This window comes from Mastigoproctus giganteus, chromosome 10 (genome assembly GCF_048544385.1).
Source record: "Mastigoproctus giganteus isolate SK-2022 chromosome 10, ASM4854438v1, whole genome shotgun sequence".
Classification (NCBI taxonomy): Eukaryota; Metazoa; Arthropoda; class Arachnida; order Uropygi; family Thelyphonidae; genus Mastigoproctus; species Mastigoproctus giganteus.
In genome coordinates, this window is record NC_143584.1 from 141674650 (window position 1) to 141693401 (window position 18752).

General features: G+C 37.3%; 1 protein-coding gene across 1 annotated transcript in view; it reads right to left on the reverse strand.

Annotated features, from left to right (window-relative positions):
• LOC150079325 (diuretic hormone receptor-like) overlaps positions 1-17572 on the reverse strand; it is a 156754-nt gene extending 139182 nt beyond the window's left edge. Inside the window, exon 1 of the mRNA XM_090383772.1 lies at positions 17518-17572. The gene's annotated coding sequence lies outside the window, so the exon portion shown is untranslated. The remainder of the gene's footprint in view (positions 1-17517) is intronic.
• Positions 17573-18752: the final 1180 nt, after the last annotated feature.

The window sequence follows — 18752 nt, forward strand, 5'->3', positions numbered from 1 at the left end:
ATGTGCCTTCTTCCAGGGCCTACTTATTAATTACAATCTATCTCCCCTTCTAAATTTTCTATATACAATTATATACATGTACATTAATTAATTGCATAAATTTTTTTTTTTTTTTTTTTTTTTTTTCCACTAAACTATTCCCATCCTATGTTTTCATTAAATACTGCTCCTAAATACATTTGTTGTAGCCTGTTTGTCTCTTTCAACTTGAGGGCCCTTTCCCCATAGGAAGTTTCAGCTCTGTGGTTCCATGGCCATTCGATTCTTTTCGGCTCTGTTGATTCATCTACCAAGTTGTCATTCTTTTCACCTCCACTTTCTTCCACTTTATTTAACAGTTCGCTGTCTTCACGTTTCTCTTCCCTTCGAGACGTTTTCTTTCCAGATTTTCTATTGACCCTTTCTCTCATTTCCAAAACTCCCACGTGTAGCATCCTTCCACTTTCTCGACACTTTCTCTCATTATTCTTATTAGTTTTGTTGTTCTTCTTCAATTCCCTTAATTCTTCTTGTGCCACCAGAACTTTATTAACAGTGTTTGCCTTACACCCTTCTAATTGTTTCACACTCGTTCCCTTTGAAGATTCCCCTCTCTCTGGCTCATACTGGGCTCTGCCGCCAGCATTTTGCCTTCTGCCTACTTTATTACTCACAGGGGTATCATTATCGAAGTTAATGCAGCCACTCCCCACATCTATCTTGGCTCTTAACTTCTTTAGTAGGTCCGTGCCTAGTATTGCGTCATGTCGACGACTATTCACCCTATTTGCCACTAAATATGAATGGGGTATCATGATTTCACATCCCTGTATTCTTATCTTGTCTTTGACTATATAGTTGGTGTGAATTTCTTCAGCACCTACCCCTTTCACAAGAAATTCGCGGCAACATCTCACATCTCCGTTATTTGACCCTTTGCAGTATCTGATGAGGTAATCCCACATTAATATTGACCTCGAGGCTCCTGTGTCTACAAGAAATTTACCTGGTACCCCTCCTAAGCTTCCCTTTACATATAACAGGTCGTTCCCCCTTCCGTTATCACTTACAGCGCCTAAAGATATGTTTTTTCTTTTGGCTGTGTTTATGTGTAATGCTTGTTCACTCCTCCCAGGGTTTTGCTCCTGGCTGTAGTTACTACCTCCGCGGTATCCCCTTTGGCTATTCCTGTGTGGACAATATCTAGCGAGATGTTCCTTGCCCCCACATATGTAACACCTCTTCTGTCCATTTCGCCTATCTTCTCTGACTTCCCCTTTCCACCCCTCTGTGTTGTACTTGCCTCTTGTGCTCTGCCCTGTTTGTGGTCTTTCGCCCCCCTGCCTATTATTTTCATCTAGTGCATTCTTTTTTGTGTTTAATTGCTCTAATAATTTATTTAATTTTATTTCCATTCCCGCTATCTGTTTTTCTAGCCCTTCTAACTTAATTTCGCCTTCCCTTTCTTTATTACCTTTCGGTTTTGTCCCTTCTCCTGTGGCTAATACATTTATGTCCCCTCTTATTGCCCCCCGACCTTGGAGATCTAGCTTTTCCTCATCAGTGGCTAGTTTCATGGCCTCGGCTAATGAATTGGGTTTTCTCCTTAGAATCTCTCGCTTATATTTATCCCTGACCCCCATCAAAAATTGTCCCATCAGGATTTTGTCAAAGGCGCTATTTTCTTTTTCCGATACTTCTGTTGTTAATTTTACTGTTAAAAATCTTTTGTAATAGTCCTCAATGCTTTCGCGATTATTTTGACTACAATTATTTAATATCCCGATTCCTTCAAGGAACGTGATCTTTGGGGAAAATAACTTCCTTAATATCTTTTCAAATTTGTCTAATGTTTCTATTTCCATCCCTTGGGTCTCCTCTAAATACCTAGTCTGGGCCCTGCCTTCCAGTTTGAATTCCGCCATCATGACTATTTCTAGTTCCGTTAATTCTTCCTTTTCCTTAATCATTTTTAGTTTTCTCAGAAAATGTTCCACATTTTCTGATGGTTCCCCTTTAAATACTTTTAAAAATTTGCTTAACTTAATTGGGCCCCTATTATCATTCCCTATACTAACAATTGTTTCTCCTGATGTCTCCTGCCCGTTGATATTTTCCTCCCTTTCTCTATCCCTACTGCTGTTCGCTCTCCTTGTAGCCATGACTTATCTTTCGAGGTGGGGTTTATTCTAATTAACTAGCTATTTTCTATCAATACCTTTCTTATTCTATAACTTATTTCATCTAATTCTAAAACACATGAAATTCTAATTCAGTACCCACTTTAACTACTTACTTTTTTTCACTTTTCACTTTCTGGCTCGCCAGCTGAATTTTTTTCTATCAGTTTCAGCAACTGGATTACATATACATATATATATATATATTTTTTTTTTTGTCGTTCTGAACTCAGCCTTCCGTCGTGAAGAATTATCCTGGCTCTGGCTCGCCAATTGTGGGGGGGGGGATTTCGTTATCTTTATTATTCTGAAAATCCTATTCCTCAAAGAGGCCTACAATTATATTATATTATGTTATATTTTTTTTATATCCCCTTATTTTAACCCCTCCCACTTTAACACCTGACTTGATTGATTTCAGAAAATTCCCAGACTCACGGGGACCCCTAATATATTTGGGTATTCTTCCACTGGACTGGCTGAGTTTAGAAATGACAGACACACACACAAGAATGTAGAATATACAAATTTGTTTTTTATTGTCATATTACATATAAGAAAATTACAATAACCTTTAACAGAATACAGTATTTAGTTTGACACTTGTTATTTTACTAATTTTTAAATGTGTATATATCTTGTAATTTACAGTCAACCTTGTTATCAAAAGAAGTACTAAATCCTAATACTTATATATATCACTGTGTCTCTTCATGTTGCTCTACAAAGATTTCAGTAGGTCCGGGCATTTATTACCCCTCACAACGCACAATCTGTCTCTTTGCTCCTTAACAGTCCATGTAAGTCAATAAACCACCATCAGCCAATGAACAGACAAAATATAATTTCATAAGTGCTCGTTTCCCAACTTATTAGGAAATACATATATATTCATTCCAGAATCCTTACTTGCAAACATGTCAACAGTCAACAATATCCAACCAATTTACTTAGTTACCTTTCCGTTCAATTAATCCACTATTTCACAATTAGGGCTAGATGCTCATTTAATTGTTTACCTGTTTAATCATTTTCTGCCCCAAATAAGTCATACTCACAGCAATTTAACATTCACAATAATTCAAGGACAAAATTTTTACTTCCTACTACAGATTAACTTACTCTTAAATTGCATTACTCTGATCTCTATACTAAATTAAATTATCACTCCTTAAGTATTACACTCGTTCGAATATATATGAATATATATTTAGTACTTTGACATTCTCTCTTAAAACTTATAGCGTCCTCCTAGAGTCCTTTTCATTATTAAATTAGTTCTCCTTTTTTTACAAATTATATTCTCAGTACTTATTCTAACACTTACGCAATGGTCTGGTATTCCTCCCTGCTCGGTCTCTCTTCCTATCTGTTCGGGGTGAGGACTGGAAAGCGAAAGGTTGCTCATCCGGGGAACACAGTAATCTATCCTGGGTTTCTCTACCGGGTACTGCACGGCTGAAGATAATACCGGATCTTATCTCCTTTCTTCCTCCATCTGCGTTGCGTCCGAGGACTGGGATACCTTCCGGGTCGACTAGTCACTCAACTGCTCAATCGAGAAATTTGCCTCTAGGGCGTTTCACCATTCTTCCTCCATTGACTGCATTAACTTCTTCAAGGGAACGATACTTCCGACTCTAGACTTTCGCAAAATAAATTCTTATAATCAATTCTCCCACTACAGCTTCCATCTCCCCAGGACTGCTTCCACCACAAAAACTCCTCTCCGAATGATCAGTATCAATTTCTTCTTCCCTTCTCTCCTTTCTCTCAAATTTCCCACCGCTTTCTTCCTGGCCAATCGTTGACTTCCCTATCCTTTCCTTCGTGATCCTATTCGTCTCCCTTCATTTCCGTGGGCGTGCTTTCTTTTTCCTAGTGTGACCGAACTTCCGATAATCTGGAAAATACTGGTAATTTCTCGAAATTAAACGTAAGTTCCGGTCAGCTAAGAGTTTCAGGCTTTCTTTGTGACCTCACCCCCATATCCATTTCTAGTCGCCCACACCTGCTAGAGGTCGAACCGTGAAATCTATAATAGGGCCACTTCCGCACTCAGTGCCCTTTCTATAGAGTATATGCTCCTGTCTTAAGTGGGATTTGTTTCGGTCCATTATGATTGCTTTTACTGACTCGCTTAAGGAATTTTTCCATACAACCGAGATTTAACTAACTGGGTGTGTTTGGACTAACCTTCGAATTTCAGTGTTTCTTAACAAATGATACTTGTCTGAAACTAACTATGTACGCCACAATTAATTCTTCCAATATTTAACAAACTTTATAATTTATTGTAAGGCTGGGACCTTACAAGTGCACTAAATTTAGTGAGACCCTTGTGCTTGATGCTTGCCGCAGAGAGATTTTATATTGAGCTCCAATTTAGTCAGCTTCAGTCTCAAGTCTCCCCGTTTTGTGATATCCAGTCGATTTCTTTTCTTTAGTAACAAATCATTTATGGCACTAAATCCACATTCAGCTAAATATGAAGATGGAAAAATGTAACAATAGCTCTCTTGCAAAGTTGGTTGAATTTGGGTATTTAATTTCTGTTTCATCCCAAAGCCATGCCATCGCTCCTTATATATTGAATAAAGTTTTAACTGACTCATCATTTTGCATTTCTGAGAGTTCTTCTTGGTACTGCGTTGATACATCAGACAAATCCACTAACATTGGTTGCATCATCCAGGTTGCAAAATCAATTTGTTTTAAATCAGAAAACCTTTCTTTTAAATCAGCGAACAGAATTATCAGATGATTGACAATAAGAAGTACAGCGGTATCAGCCACTTCACATTTTTGCAGCCAACGAAACTGTTCAAAATTTTTGTTACAAATATATTTTTGACATAATTCAATAAATGTAATGAAACCAAATATCTTCGCTTTTGCATCGACGAGAGTTTTATTTGTTCCTCGAAGTTGTTTATTTAATATATTGAATTTTTCAAAGATATCACTAAATAACTCACAAATGCTTTACCATCGAACATTAACAGATGCTTCATTTCAGGTTTGTCACTTAAAAAGTCATTAATAGTATCAAACAGTTCCATAAATCTTTTCACGCAGTTCCCTTTCGAGAGCCACCTTACTTCAGCGTGAAGTAAAAGTCTCACATGGTCTGCATTTTGTTCTTCACTAAAAAGCTTGAGGAGACGCTCACATTTGGCATTAGATTTAATAGCATTGACACACTTTATAACAGATTTTAGTACTTCATTAAGAACAGGCGAAATATTTTTAGCTACCAAGTTTTCCCTATGAATAACACAATGCACAAGAAGCATTTCTGGATTCTCATCGTTCATCAATTTTAAGCAGCCATTTTTCTTGATCATCATATTTTTGAATTGCCCCCCTGAACAATCAAATTTCCCCCATGTGGGGCGTGGGACCCACGTTGGGAAACACCGGTCTATGGAATGCAGACTGCTGAAGTTTGAAGAAATTCAAACGGTGGCAAACAACAATAGTTCTGAAGTGCAGGCTATGTGTCGGAATATCAAAGGTTGACTTCTTACACATTCCGTATTCTTTCCTTGTTTTATGACCTATGTTTTTTACCCAGAGATAACTAAGACAACGGACTTTCTGAGACCATTGAAGTTGTGTAAAGTTAATGTAAATTACTCTTAGAAACATGCTGCCCCTTTAAAGATGATCGTACAATTTCAAAAAAAAAAAAAAAATATATATATATATATATATATAGGTATAGAAGTTAACATTGTAGACGCTAAATCAACGATTGAAAAGGATTATTTCAGAAATAATTATCCTAGAACGTGTTTGTTGGATTATAACGACTTCTTGGAATGTGGGCTCCCGTTTGAGACTAATGCAAAGGTATCAGTCGTCCGTCTGATTCACAGACTGCACTTAAAGTTAGTGCTTTGTTGTTTGGGGTGAAAAACTTAGACATTATGCGGGTGAAAAACTTGGACATTATGCGAGTGAAAAACCTTAACTTAGCGTTTTTTTCTTGACAAAGTTTCTTGCTGCTGTTACCAAAAGTGCTAGCTCCTTATGCGATGTGAAAAACCGAAATCGACATGAATGTCAAAAACGGGGGAAACGTGAATGGCGGTTGTTGCAAGGACAGACGGTGTACTCGTGTGGCCCAAATCGACACTAACATGGCATGCTCTACCGCCAACTGTACAACATCTCTAGGGTACAGGGGAATGAATAAAGTAAGACCTGGAGAGATAATGAATACAGTAATCGTCAATGATTGGATTACAACAGTGCAGGCAATAACATCGGAGTTGTTTCCTCATGAGGAAGAAGCGGGGGGGATACAACAGAGCAAAAAGGTATCAAGGACTCAAATGTAACATACCTGGGTCTGTTGATATTAGCTTATATACTTTAGAGGAATTGAGAGCCGTTTATAAGAAAATTATCATTTCCAAAGCTCCGGGAATCGATTTAGTTGAGAATATCGCTGTTCTTAAAATGATTGAGCTTTATCCTAACATCTTGTTAAACTTATATATAAATGCTTACTTCAAGGTACCTTTCCTGGGATCTGGAAAGTTGGTTTGATCAAGCTGTTAGTTAAGCCGGGTAAAAAATCAAATGACCCAAGAGGGTATAGACCAATTTCGTTATTGGCTAATCTTGGCAAAGTTTTTGAAAGATTGTTATTTTTAAGACTGAACCAAGTCATGGATAAAAATGTTTTGACCCTGCCTTATCAGTATGGTTTCAAGAGAGGGCATTCTACGGAGGATGCCATTAATGATCTCATGGATTTCACCAACCAGGCAGAGGATAAGTATGTGTTAGCCATCTTTATAGATTTTACTGGAGCTTTTGACATGGTGTGGCATGAGAGTATTCTGTCTGCATTAAGGGGTATGCAGTGTCCAGACTTATTGTATAGGACGATACAGAGTTATTTGTATGGTAGGAAAATTATACTGAAAGCTAAGCATCTACAGTTTAATAGGAATCTTTCAAGAGGGTGTCCTCAGGGGTCTGTATTGGGCCCACTTTTTTGGAACTTAGTACTTAATTTATGGCTAGAACAATCAGTTGAAAATCTGCATAAGATTGCTTATGCAGATGATTTGGGTTTATGTGTTACTGGTAAATCCAGATCTGTGCTTGAAATAAGAGTGGCCCAGGTATTAGAAAGTCTAGTGTCGGGCTGGTCTGCATAAACTATTGATATCTACAACTAAAACAGTTATGATGCTTCTTAAAGGGAAACTAAATTATGCGCGACCGCCAAAAGCTTTAATTAATAGGAGGCAGATTCCCCTAGTATCTGAAGAGAAATATCTAGGTATAAGAATTGATGATTGATTATCGTTTTTTCAACATTTAAATTACTTACATGAAAAAGTTAAAAAATTTAGTGCAACAATAATTCGATTAACTAGGTCAGATTGGGGGTTGAAAGGGAGAATTTTAAATTTATACTACAAGGCAGTCTTCTTATTTACCCATAGTTGCGTACAGAGCATCAGCATGGTACTTCAGAGGTACTAACGTTAAATTTAAACAGAAATTGTTATCGATTCAATGCTTTATATTATTTCTAGTTTGTGCAGAACAGTCTCAACGAATGCTATGCAGATTTTGGCCGGGCATTTGCATCTAGACTTGCACATTGTGTATCGGGCCCTTTGTTATTACTTGAAAAAAGGCATAGTTATTTCTTTCATGAATATTACATCTGATGTCACTATAGAGATAGCTAAAGCTAAGAAAAATGTTCTAACACAGTTGATTGGTATATGGCAACAGAGATGGGATCTTAGTGTAACTGGGGAGGTGACTAGATTGTTCTTTCCAACAGTTACATTTACTTATGATAGTAACAACAAATGGTTTTTTCCTTCTATGGTAACATTGTTTATTTTAACTGGCCATGGGTCATTAAATTTTAAACTACAATTACTTTGGTAAACATTACTTTGGAAAACATTACTTTGGTCTAGTCAGCTCTCCTTTATGTACTTGCGGTCAACCTGAGACTTGGAGTCATTTATTATATGATTGTAGTTTGTATGTTCAACTTAGAGAAAGGCTAAAAGTACCAGAAAAATACAAACCGCCCCCAATCGCAAAGGATTCTGGGTAAAATCGGTTGAAACCCCACCCCGTTACTACTGAAGTTGACCGTAGAAGGGTATAGCAAAGCCGGCCAACTTCAAAACCAAAAAAAAAAAAAAAACCACACATGCCAAATTTATCCATGATGTTCCATTAATAATTTACAAATACCAGTTTATTTCTGTTTTACATATTTTCTGTTTGTTATTTGGTTTTTAGGAGCATTAGCAACTAAGGCCATCTTGCTCCAGGATATGCGGTGGTCATTCCCTGACCCTTCCGCATCTGGTGGTGACGGGCTCGAACCCCGGTCTAATCAAGAAGCGTGCGCTACGCACTACTGCTCCTTCCCACCTGGCTACGGAGGCGCCTGAATATTTTATAGATTATGTGTCATTATTTTGCAGTGTATATTAAAATCTTTCATTTCACAAGAAATTCAATATCAGTTCACAAGTATTAGTTCATAGTGGTACATATTCAGATATTAAAGCGATTCGATTGCTGCAATTATATCACACTATTTATACCTTATGTTAAAAACTATTGGACAGTTACAACAACTACAAATTGTATATTTGTATATTGAAGGTAGCATTTGAACCCACGCCCTTCGTTCCTTAGGCGAATACAGTACTTTACCCACTGGACGAATCCGGCAGTATGGGTTAACACAGAGGTTCCCAAACTTTCTCGGTTCACGACGCCGTTAGTGTCAAGGTAATTTTTTCACGGCGCCCCCAGGCCAAAGAAATACCTAACACAGCAGTTTTCGACCTTTTAATAAACCAATTCTCTCTGTGTATATATATATATAATATTAAAAAATATGTTATATGATAGTTATTATAATAATTATGAACATAATTATAATATAATTATAAATAAAATTCCAATTCATAATAAAAATTATATATACTTATATAATAATTTTATTCTTTATGTAGAGGTACTAAATAAACATCAAATTATAGATCACCACAAAATTAAAAAGTACGGTCCAATGAATACCGTACACCTTTTTATAATGAAATAAATATATAAATTTCAAATATATATATATATACAGTGAAACTTCTCCTAACGGACACCTCTCGTTAACGGACATCTCTCTACAACGGACATTTTCAAATTCCCCAACTCACCTCCATTGGTTTTAACGTGTTTGCAGCTTCTGTCTAGCGGACATTCTCTGTAACGGACGCGGACAGGCAATCTGCACTGTTTCGTTTAGATTAGCACTTAATTTGATCTCCCCCATAACGGACAGCGGGCGAGCTCACGGCCCTTTTTCTAGGAACGTTTCTTCCACGTATTGCCTCAATCGTGTGTTTATTTTCTATTTCCGATTCTCTGAATTTTATCAAGGTTTACGTCGCGGTTCTAAACCCTTTTTCAAGAATTTTAAGGCACGTGTAAAACTTCTGATGAATTCGGTATGTGCAGGGAGGGGGGGAATATGGTCGGCCTTTCGTCTTTTCAGTTTCAGTTTTGTTCAGTGTCGTGTGAAGTGCACAATGTCTTCTCGTAAACATTTAACTTTAAAAGATAGTCGAACTCATTAATGCGTATGATCGTCAAAAAAATAGTGTTCGCAATCTCGCTGTAAAATTCAAAATCGGGAAGACGCAGGTAAGCGACATCCCAAAGAAAAAAAATGAACTGCTCAAACAATTTTGGCAACACGTAAATGATCAGGTTCAAAATCATTCCCGAAAACTGTTGTACTTCAAATTTGTCGCGCACGTGCTAAAAGAATTCCCATTAATGGGCCTATTATTAGGGAAAAGGCTTTGGAGGTTGCGAAATCTATGGGAGTAAATGAGTTCAAAGCTTCTGTGGGATGGCTAGACAAGTTCAAAACTCGGCATAAAATTTCTTGGAAAACCGTAAGTGGTGAAGGTGGATCTGTTGATACTGGGGTTGTAACAGAGTGGACCGTCAAATTGGAAGATTTATGTCGTGATTTTGAAGCTAAGGATATTTACAACTGTGACGAAACAGGGTTGTTTTTTTAAAGCTCTTCCTGAAAACACAATGAGTCTAAAAAACGAAAAGTGCCAGGGCGGAAAAATTTCTAAGGAACGCTTGACTGTACTATTGTGTATAAATATGCTGTGAGACTTTGAACAACCTCTTGTTATAGGAAACCCACAAAATCCTCGTTGTTTCAAGGGCATAAAGTTGAATCTTTTGGATGTTGACTGGAAGTCTAATAAAAAAGCGTGGATGACACGAGATATCATGAGCGAATGGATAAGTCACTTTAACCAAAACATGATTCGTCAAAACAGAAAAATTATTCTTTTCATGAATAATGCTGCATCTCACCCGCACATTGAATTGTCCAACATTCAGATCGTTTTTCTGCCACCAAACACATCTACAGAGTGTCAGCCCTTGGATCAAGGGATAATAAAAAATTTTAAACTTCACTACAGAAAACGTGTTTTAAGACATCTCATTGCAAACATGAACGATGTAACATGTGCGAGTGACCTTGCAAAGAAACTCAGCATCCTAGATGCGATTGAATGGATTTCCTCTTCAGTAAACGCAATTAGAAAACTAACTGTAGTGAACTGTTTTGTAACGTCTGGCTTCTCAAACGCAAAAATTGAAGTTGTGAACAGCAATGTGGAGCACCAAGAAGAACAAGAACTTCAACATCTATTGATAATGTACGATACTTCAGCTACAAGTGACCCTGGCTACAAAGATATAGACTCAAACCTCACTACATAAGATGGTGCTCTAGATATCAACGACATTATCATCGATATTTTTCAAGAAGTTCCTCATGAGGATGAAGAAATGGAAGGAGGTCATTCTGTCGAAGAACATATTAACGACGAACCACCGATGAAAATAGAAGAAGCGCTCATACAAATCAATCGTTTAAAAATGTTTTTCGCCGCTGAAGAAGATACTGTAGGACTTTCGATGGTTTCTTCACTCCAAATAAATGTTGAAAACAAAATTATCAGCCGGAAGAAGGTGCAGAAGAAAATCAGTGATTACTGTATGTATTTTTCTTAAGATAAAGTCATAATATGCATAGCACAATTGTATACATATTATTTACAATAATAGTGTGCAAAATCTGTATATAATTTAATTTAATTTTACATTAAACGTTTAACGATTTTTCTCTATCTCTTGTGTATGTAATTGTATTTTATTTACAAAAATATTGTTCAAAATCTGTATATATTTTAATTTAATTTTACATTAAACGTTTAACGATTTTTCTTTCTTTCATTTTTTTTTTATCCCTCAGACTTCTTGTTAGCGGACACTTCTCTCTAACGGACACATTTTCGTTCCCCATGGCTGTCCGTTAAAGGGAAGTTTCACTGTATATAAGTTTAAGTAACTTAAACCCAAATTACATGGCACCCCTGGAATGTTGTCGCGGCATCACGGTTGAAAACCACTGGGTTAACATTTTGGCTTACTGCTAGCGGCTATCGTTCTGTGGAGATTATAGCAATCAGTGCTACTGTATTATGTAATAAAAATAACAAATTACCCCTGAATACTTAGGCAATAATCATAACCTTCAAAAAACCTCAATTTTCAAAAGTCTAGAAAGTGCTATCATAAATCCGGCATTTCTTGAGGATTCCGAATTTCTCCAACAGACTGTGGTACAAAATTAGCGATACGGCCCATCACAGTCGTTTTTCCTATTTATGGTATTCTTCTAAAATGCAGCTGTCGTGCCAAGTGAGAAATTTCCGTACCTGTCACTATAGCAGAACAAGTACCATCTCTATGTTTTTGTTGTATTCAAAACGTTCTTTAATAAAGACGAATTACTAAATACAAGTCTGTATAATATACGACAAGAAGGACCAACGCAAAAAAAGCATATGTTTTTTTTTAAAAAAAAAAGCATTTCTTTCTGCCAACAATGAATTAGGGCAAAGAAACTGACAGGCTGCACTATGATAATCCATTTTTTTCGTAAAAAATATACGTAAAGGTAACAAAGATAATTAGAATATAAGTTGTTTAATGCGGAAAATCAACATACATTAGTACGAAATGTGATCTCCCCCTCCTCTCCATTGCTAGTAAGGAAAGCCCTCATACGAGGTGTGTCAATAAAGTTCCCGCACTGATGGTGTTGTGGTCATGTTCGATGAGTTTAAAAATAATCGGAAGTGGTATGTTGTAGTCCAAACTTCCTTCAACAGACCGTGGTATAGAGATTGTCCAGTAAGCTGACAGGTTCCTAGTGACAACCAGATTCGTAAGTAACATTAACGTTCCGTGTCGCGATTTTGCAATGAAGGAGCGAACGAATATCAAGTTTCGCCTTAAACGGAAAATCTGCATCAGAAACGTATGAAATGTTAAAAACTGTTTATGGTGATGAAACGTTAAATGGTACGAGTGTGTTTGAATGGCATAAGCGGTTCAAAGATGGATGTTAGGATGTTCGCGATGACCCAAAAAGTGAACGTCCGTCAACCTCTCAAAATGAGGACAGAATTGCAAAAGTTCTGGAAATTGTGGTAAGAGATCATCTTTTGGCCCTCAGAATAATGGCTAATGAGTTGGATATGAATAAGGAGACGAATCATCAAATTCTGCATGAAGATTTGGAAAAAGAACGTCTGCGCAAAATTTGTGCCTCACAGATGAGCAGAAGCAACGAAAAGTGTCATCATGCGAAGACTTCGTTCAGACTTGTCAAGACAGTTCTAATTTCCTCGACTGTATTGACACTGGAGACGAGTGTTTCAGTACGACCCAGAGACGAAGCTTCAGAGCATGCAGTGGACTTGCAAAATCGTCACCAAGGCCCAAAAAGTTTCTTTTATGGAAGTTCAGGATCGAGACGATGCTAATCATGTTTTTCGACAAACGGTTGATTCACAAGGAATTTGTACTTGAAAGGGAAAGAGTCAATGCTGCGTTCTTCGTACAGGGTGCTTCAAAGACTATTAAAGCGCATTTCCCGGGTAACGCTTCAATTTCGAGAGAAAGGCAGCTGATTATTTGTTGCATGACAATGTTCCCGCCCATTCCTCATTTGTTGTGAAGACATTTCTGATGAAGCAAAACATTGCACAGATCATCGGACTTCTTCCTCTTTCCCAAGGTGAAAACTGTCCTCAAAGGAAAGTGATTTCAGGACGTTGAGGATGTAAAGGAAAAAAAAAAAAAAACGTGACCACCGAACTGAACATCTCTTTTGACGCCTTCACTTCCTCTTTTCAGAAACTTTTAGAACGGTGTAATAAGTACATTCAATCAGGTGACGATTACTTTGAATAAAAATAAAACAATTTTTGAGTTCTTTCACATTGTATTCTTTTTATTACGCCAGTCCAGGAACTTTATTGCTACACCTCGTACGTCTCGGAATTTATTTAAAAAAGGCGTCTTTTTGGCTGGTTGCGAATGGCTTTAAGTCATCCTTTCATGTTCCAGGGATGCTCAATAGTAAACAAATCAAGAATCTAGCAGGCCAGGAAAGAATGTCGGCATTGCAGAGAAACTGCCTCACAAAATTGACGATACAGCCAAAGCGTTGTCCAATTGAAATAAAGAGGTAAGTGGAAAAATAACAAATGAGCAGATCTAAGTGCAGTTACAAGGGGACATGGCCTTGCGAAATTCCCTTGAAGAAATCAGTGCTGAACGACTGTCAGAAGAGATGGCGTTCTATACCCTGATTTCTGGTTCTCAATTTGCAGGGCTTTATTGAATACAGGCAGGAACACCTCTTTCATCATGCAATCGCGACACACGGACCTGTTATCATCCCTCTCCCACAAAAACCTTGGTTCATCATGAACGACAAGCCGTTGCCATTCTCCATTTCCGCTTGACTCTATCTTTGCTATACACGATAGGATGTGGTGAGGGAAGAAATTGAAGCAATTTTCTGTATAATGGAATGCAGTTCTGCCTCTGCCGGCTAATGGTTATACTGAATATCCCAAAAGATTAAGTGATATCATCCCTCACCTTGATATTTCTTCGAGTGCTCCAGAACTTGAGATGATGGTCGTGGGTGTGTTCCTTGTTAACAAAAGAAAAAAAAAAAAAGCTAACAAACTGTGAAGTGTTGGGGAGCTATATATATCTTCCCCCACAAGCCTTGCTTAAAATGGAAAGATGAATGAATCGTTAAGTTGACTCTTGATTTTTTAAGGAGTCCGTTATCGTTAAGTTGAATATTTTTTAAAATAAAAAGTATATTAGAAAATATTATAGAGGGTGTCTCAAAAATATTGGTACAAACGTTTAGGAGAGGTAGGTAACATCTAAAGGAATGTGAATCGCATAGGAACCCATAACCGGAAACGTCACGGGAAAGTAGTAGCAGAGGCACAAGAAACAGAAATAACACAAGACAGTATTTAGTGGCAAACATTCATTTGACATAATATTAACAATGGAATACGAGATGGATGCATTTCATGACGTTACAACTGATGCTCGAAGGTTCCACCATGAGACGCGATGCATGCGTGACACCGACGCACCATAGCACGGTCGAACACGCCTGGAGTTTCTTTGACAGTAGCAGCAGCGCAGACGTGTCTCGCCACGAGATCCATTTCCGTCTCCACAGGCGATTCATACACGATAGATTTGAGGCTCCCCCCACAGAAATAAATCAAGGTCCGATAAATCAGGTGAGCGTGGCGGTCAGGCAACAGGTCCACCACGGCCAATCCATCGACGCTCAAAACGCCTGTTCAAATGGTCACGAACACACCTTCCATAATGAGCAGGCGCCCCGTCATGTTGAAACCAAATGTTGCGTCTCACATTTGCTGGAACATCATCAAGTAACCTGGTAGAACTTGTTCAAGAAAGATCCGATATTTAGTGGAGTTCATGCGGGATGGTAAGAGGTATGGGCCGACTAAGCAGTCACCGACCATACCTACCCACACATTTATTGCGAATCGATGTTGTGCCGCATGGGAGCGCACACCGTGTGGGCCCTCTACTAATCCATACACTAGGTGCATGTCTGCCAGCTCACAGTTCGTATATCGATGCATGCTCTTCGTGCGGCGACTACTACTTGAATGAGTAAACCAGAAATTTTCCCTCCAGCGAACTGATGAACAGCGCTGTGTACCGACTTACGGTGACGTTTCCGGTTATGGGTTCCTATGCGATTCACATTCCTTTAGATGTTACATATCTCCCCTAAACGTTTGTACCAATATTTTTGAGACACCCTGTAGATTAGTATGTAGATTTTAACTTTTCTTTAGTGATTCACGTTCTACTCTTCACTGGTGTCAACATTGACGAACTGCCATAGGATCCAGTTTCATAGCAATTTGCTGAATAATTGATCATCTAACCTTACGGGTTATTGGATTGTTTTTAATTTGTATCGACGCAATGAGTATATTGTGTCTGTGAATAAATTGTCGTACTTATTTTGTGTGTATGGGTCGAGGTTGTGTCTGTAAATATACAATCCTTGCTCGATACTGAGTAAATTAACTACAATCTGGAAAAAAGAGAGAGAGAGAGAGAGAGAGAGAGAGAGAGAGAGAGAGAGAGAGATACATAAGTTCCTCCCGTCGAGACTGGTTTTGAACCCAGGTCTTTTCCACAGTGTCTAGGAACAGCGATTATAAAGTAGTAATGTGTCAGTCGTGAGGATCCCAATCTCACGGAACTCAAATATTCTCGTCGTTAAACTCATTCAATTGGATATACATTGCTCTTATACATGGTCTCAGCATTCTAAAAGCTTTTCTGCAAACTGGCTCGCCATTCATCTTCATTGGCAACTAATAATAACCTGTTTCACACCACTCCAGTAGCTAACTCTATATGCTGCTGATTTTCGCTTTCAAGTAGTCTGTAGAACATTTGCTTATATTATCATTTGGTATAGACGCCATTCATCTTCATTGGCAACTGATAATAACCTGTGTCACACCACTCCAGTAGCTAGCTTTGTATGCTGTTGATTTTCGCTTTCAAGTAGTCTGTAGAACATTTGCGTATATCATCATTAGGTATAGGCGTGTAATAACATTTCCTGTAACTTTTTTAAGGTGGAATAATTTTTCTGATGCTGACTGTGCATTATTTTCACATCAATGCATTATTGACAAACCTGGCAAATGACAAAATAACAATAGCAGAATAGCCTTTGTCGAACAGTATTCATTTAAGTTACCATACAAAAATAAGTACAGCATTTACTGCTATACAGTAAGTAATGTAATGTTTAGTTGTGTAAGTCATTCTTTACTAGAAAACGTAATACATCAAAATCTTTGTTATCCGATACACACGGGGATTATGCTGTTCTGGTTATCTACATTTTCCTGTTATTAACTAGGAAAAACTAATGGATAACAATAGTAAAAATTTTTGGATATGTACCCGTGCAAACCATATTTGTAACCAATAAGAAAGTACTGATACGATAGTCGAAACACGTAAAATTTGATCTTATTTTCTTTTTAAAAATGTGTAATTATTGTACAGTCCTGTAACATCAATTCAAATTAAACATTTATTCATTCTCTCTATCAGTAGAAGGGGTAGCAGCAAAAACGAATTTAAGTAGTGTTTAATTCTTGCAAGCCAGATCACAGTGGCGAACTTGTTTTTTCTTATATGTACCGCGAAGAAAACTGCTATAATTGGTGACCCTGTTCTAGAATATGAATATGCCAGTTACTATAGCTTTGCGTTTATCTGCGTGCCGGATAAAAAAGCTTTTACTGTCGTGAGATGGGGGAAAGGGATACATGATTAGTTGCAATCAATCTCGTCTTTGAAGGCGAAAATCAAAGTCTCTCTCTCTCTCTCTCTCTCTCTCTCTCTCTCTCTCTCTCTCTCTCTCTCTCTCTCAATATATTAAAAAAAAATGGTAAAAACAAACATATTAAAAACAAATACGTAATATATTAGAAACAGAATACCTCTTCATAACAAATTTAAAAAAAGTATCATTATAACATGATGTCCTGTAATGTTTCCCCCCCCCCCACATTGCCTTAATCCTTATGGGAAAATTACATTCGATTTTATAGCTTTTCCTGTATGTAGTACTTTCCACGAATACATCTATTATGTTAAATGAAAAATTTTTATTCTTGTCACGGTTATATAAACTTCCTTGGTATGAAAATAAAAACAAATGGTCATTACAAAGTTCTAAATAACTAATTAACTGATTTTTTAAATATAATTTATTTCTGCTGTTTTACTAGTTTAATTGCTGTTTATTCGTGCGCAATAGTTAGGAAAGAAATAGAGAAATTAGACTTACATAATTAAGGAAAATGTCGCTCCACTGAAAGCTGGTATTCGAGAACAAATAACCTGAACGCTCATCACGAACTTGCGACTGGCATACTTGAAACCTTTTCATCTTCCAACTTCAAAGACGATTCGTGCGCCCTCTGAATGTCATCTGATTCGAATGTCTTTCCACTGCGTATAAGCAAAGATGACTCTTCTTCACTGAGACATAGTGAGAGATAATCAATTTGCGATTTTTCACATCAGTGCATATTATTAACAAACCTGGTAACTGACAGTAACAAAACAGCCTTTGTTGGTCAATATTAATCAAAGTTACTATACGAAAATAAGTATTTTATTGTTATACAGTAATGTATTGTTTATTCAGTTCACATTTTTTATATTATTCTGTTTTTATTACATATCATTAAGCTAAAGAGTAGACAAAATATGTCTTCCAGACTGATTTTTTATTGCACCAATCTGCAGTGTATTATTAACGATCAAAGCGTGTTATTAACGATCAAAGCATTAAGGCTTTTAGCTGGTTTTCTTCCTTAATATCTGTAATCCTATTTTCGTTATTGCTTCTGTTATATATGTTGTGTTAAATTACAGGAGAAAATAAGTCAAGTACATTACAAAAGTGTGGACGGCATACTACGATCTGAGGTATGTGTTGCTATTTGTTTATTTTATTAAATTGAGATGATCCGTAAAATACATGTCGTATTCATTTTTATTGATAAACAAGGAGGAAATAAGTAAAATAGTACAAAACGGTTAATTTATAGTATGTTGTGCGGTATGTGTCGTGCATCGAACATAATTACTTCTATATAGTATTAGTCATTGGTCTCCGAAGCTTGACACAGACATTCTTTCAAGTATAACACATAGGGGCTGTTGCTGTTGTAGTTGTAGTAGAGTTTTAGGAACATCAGCGACTTAAGCCACATTGCTCCGTTTATACTGTCTGTAAACTGCTTGTGTTCTGTGGTAGATTTTCTGTTTTCTGGACGAAAAACACGAGTTTCCAGGAGAAAAAACCACGCTATCCTCTCCTGAGATCGACAAACTCAGCCACATTGTGAAAAAGGCCCCTTAAAAATTCCTCACAGGGGCTGCTACCTGGAAATCTAAAACGCTGATGGAAAATACTGAAAATCCAACTTGTGAATCAGGTGGACTGAATTCGGCAAAGTCCGATCTTTATGTAACATCCATATCTTCCGCTTGTACCTTCACGACGGTGGTGAA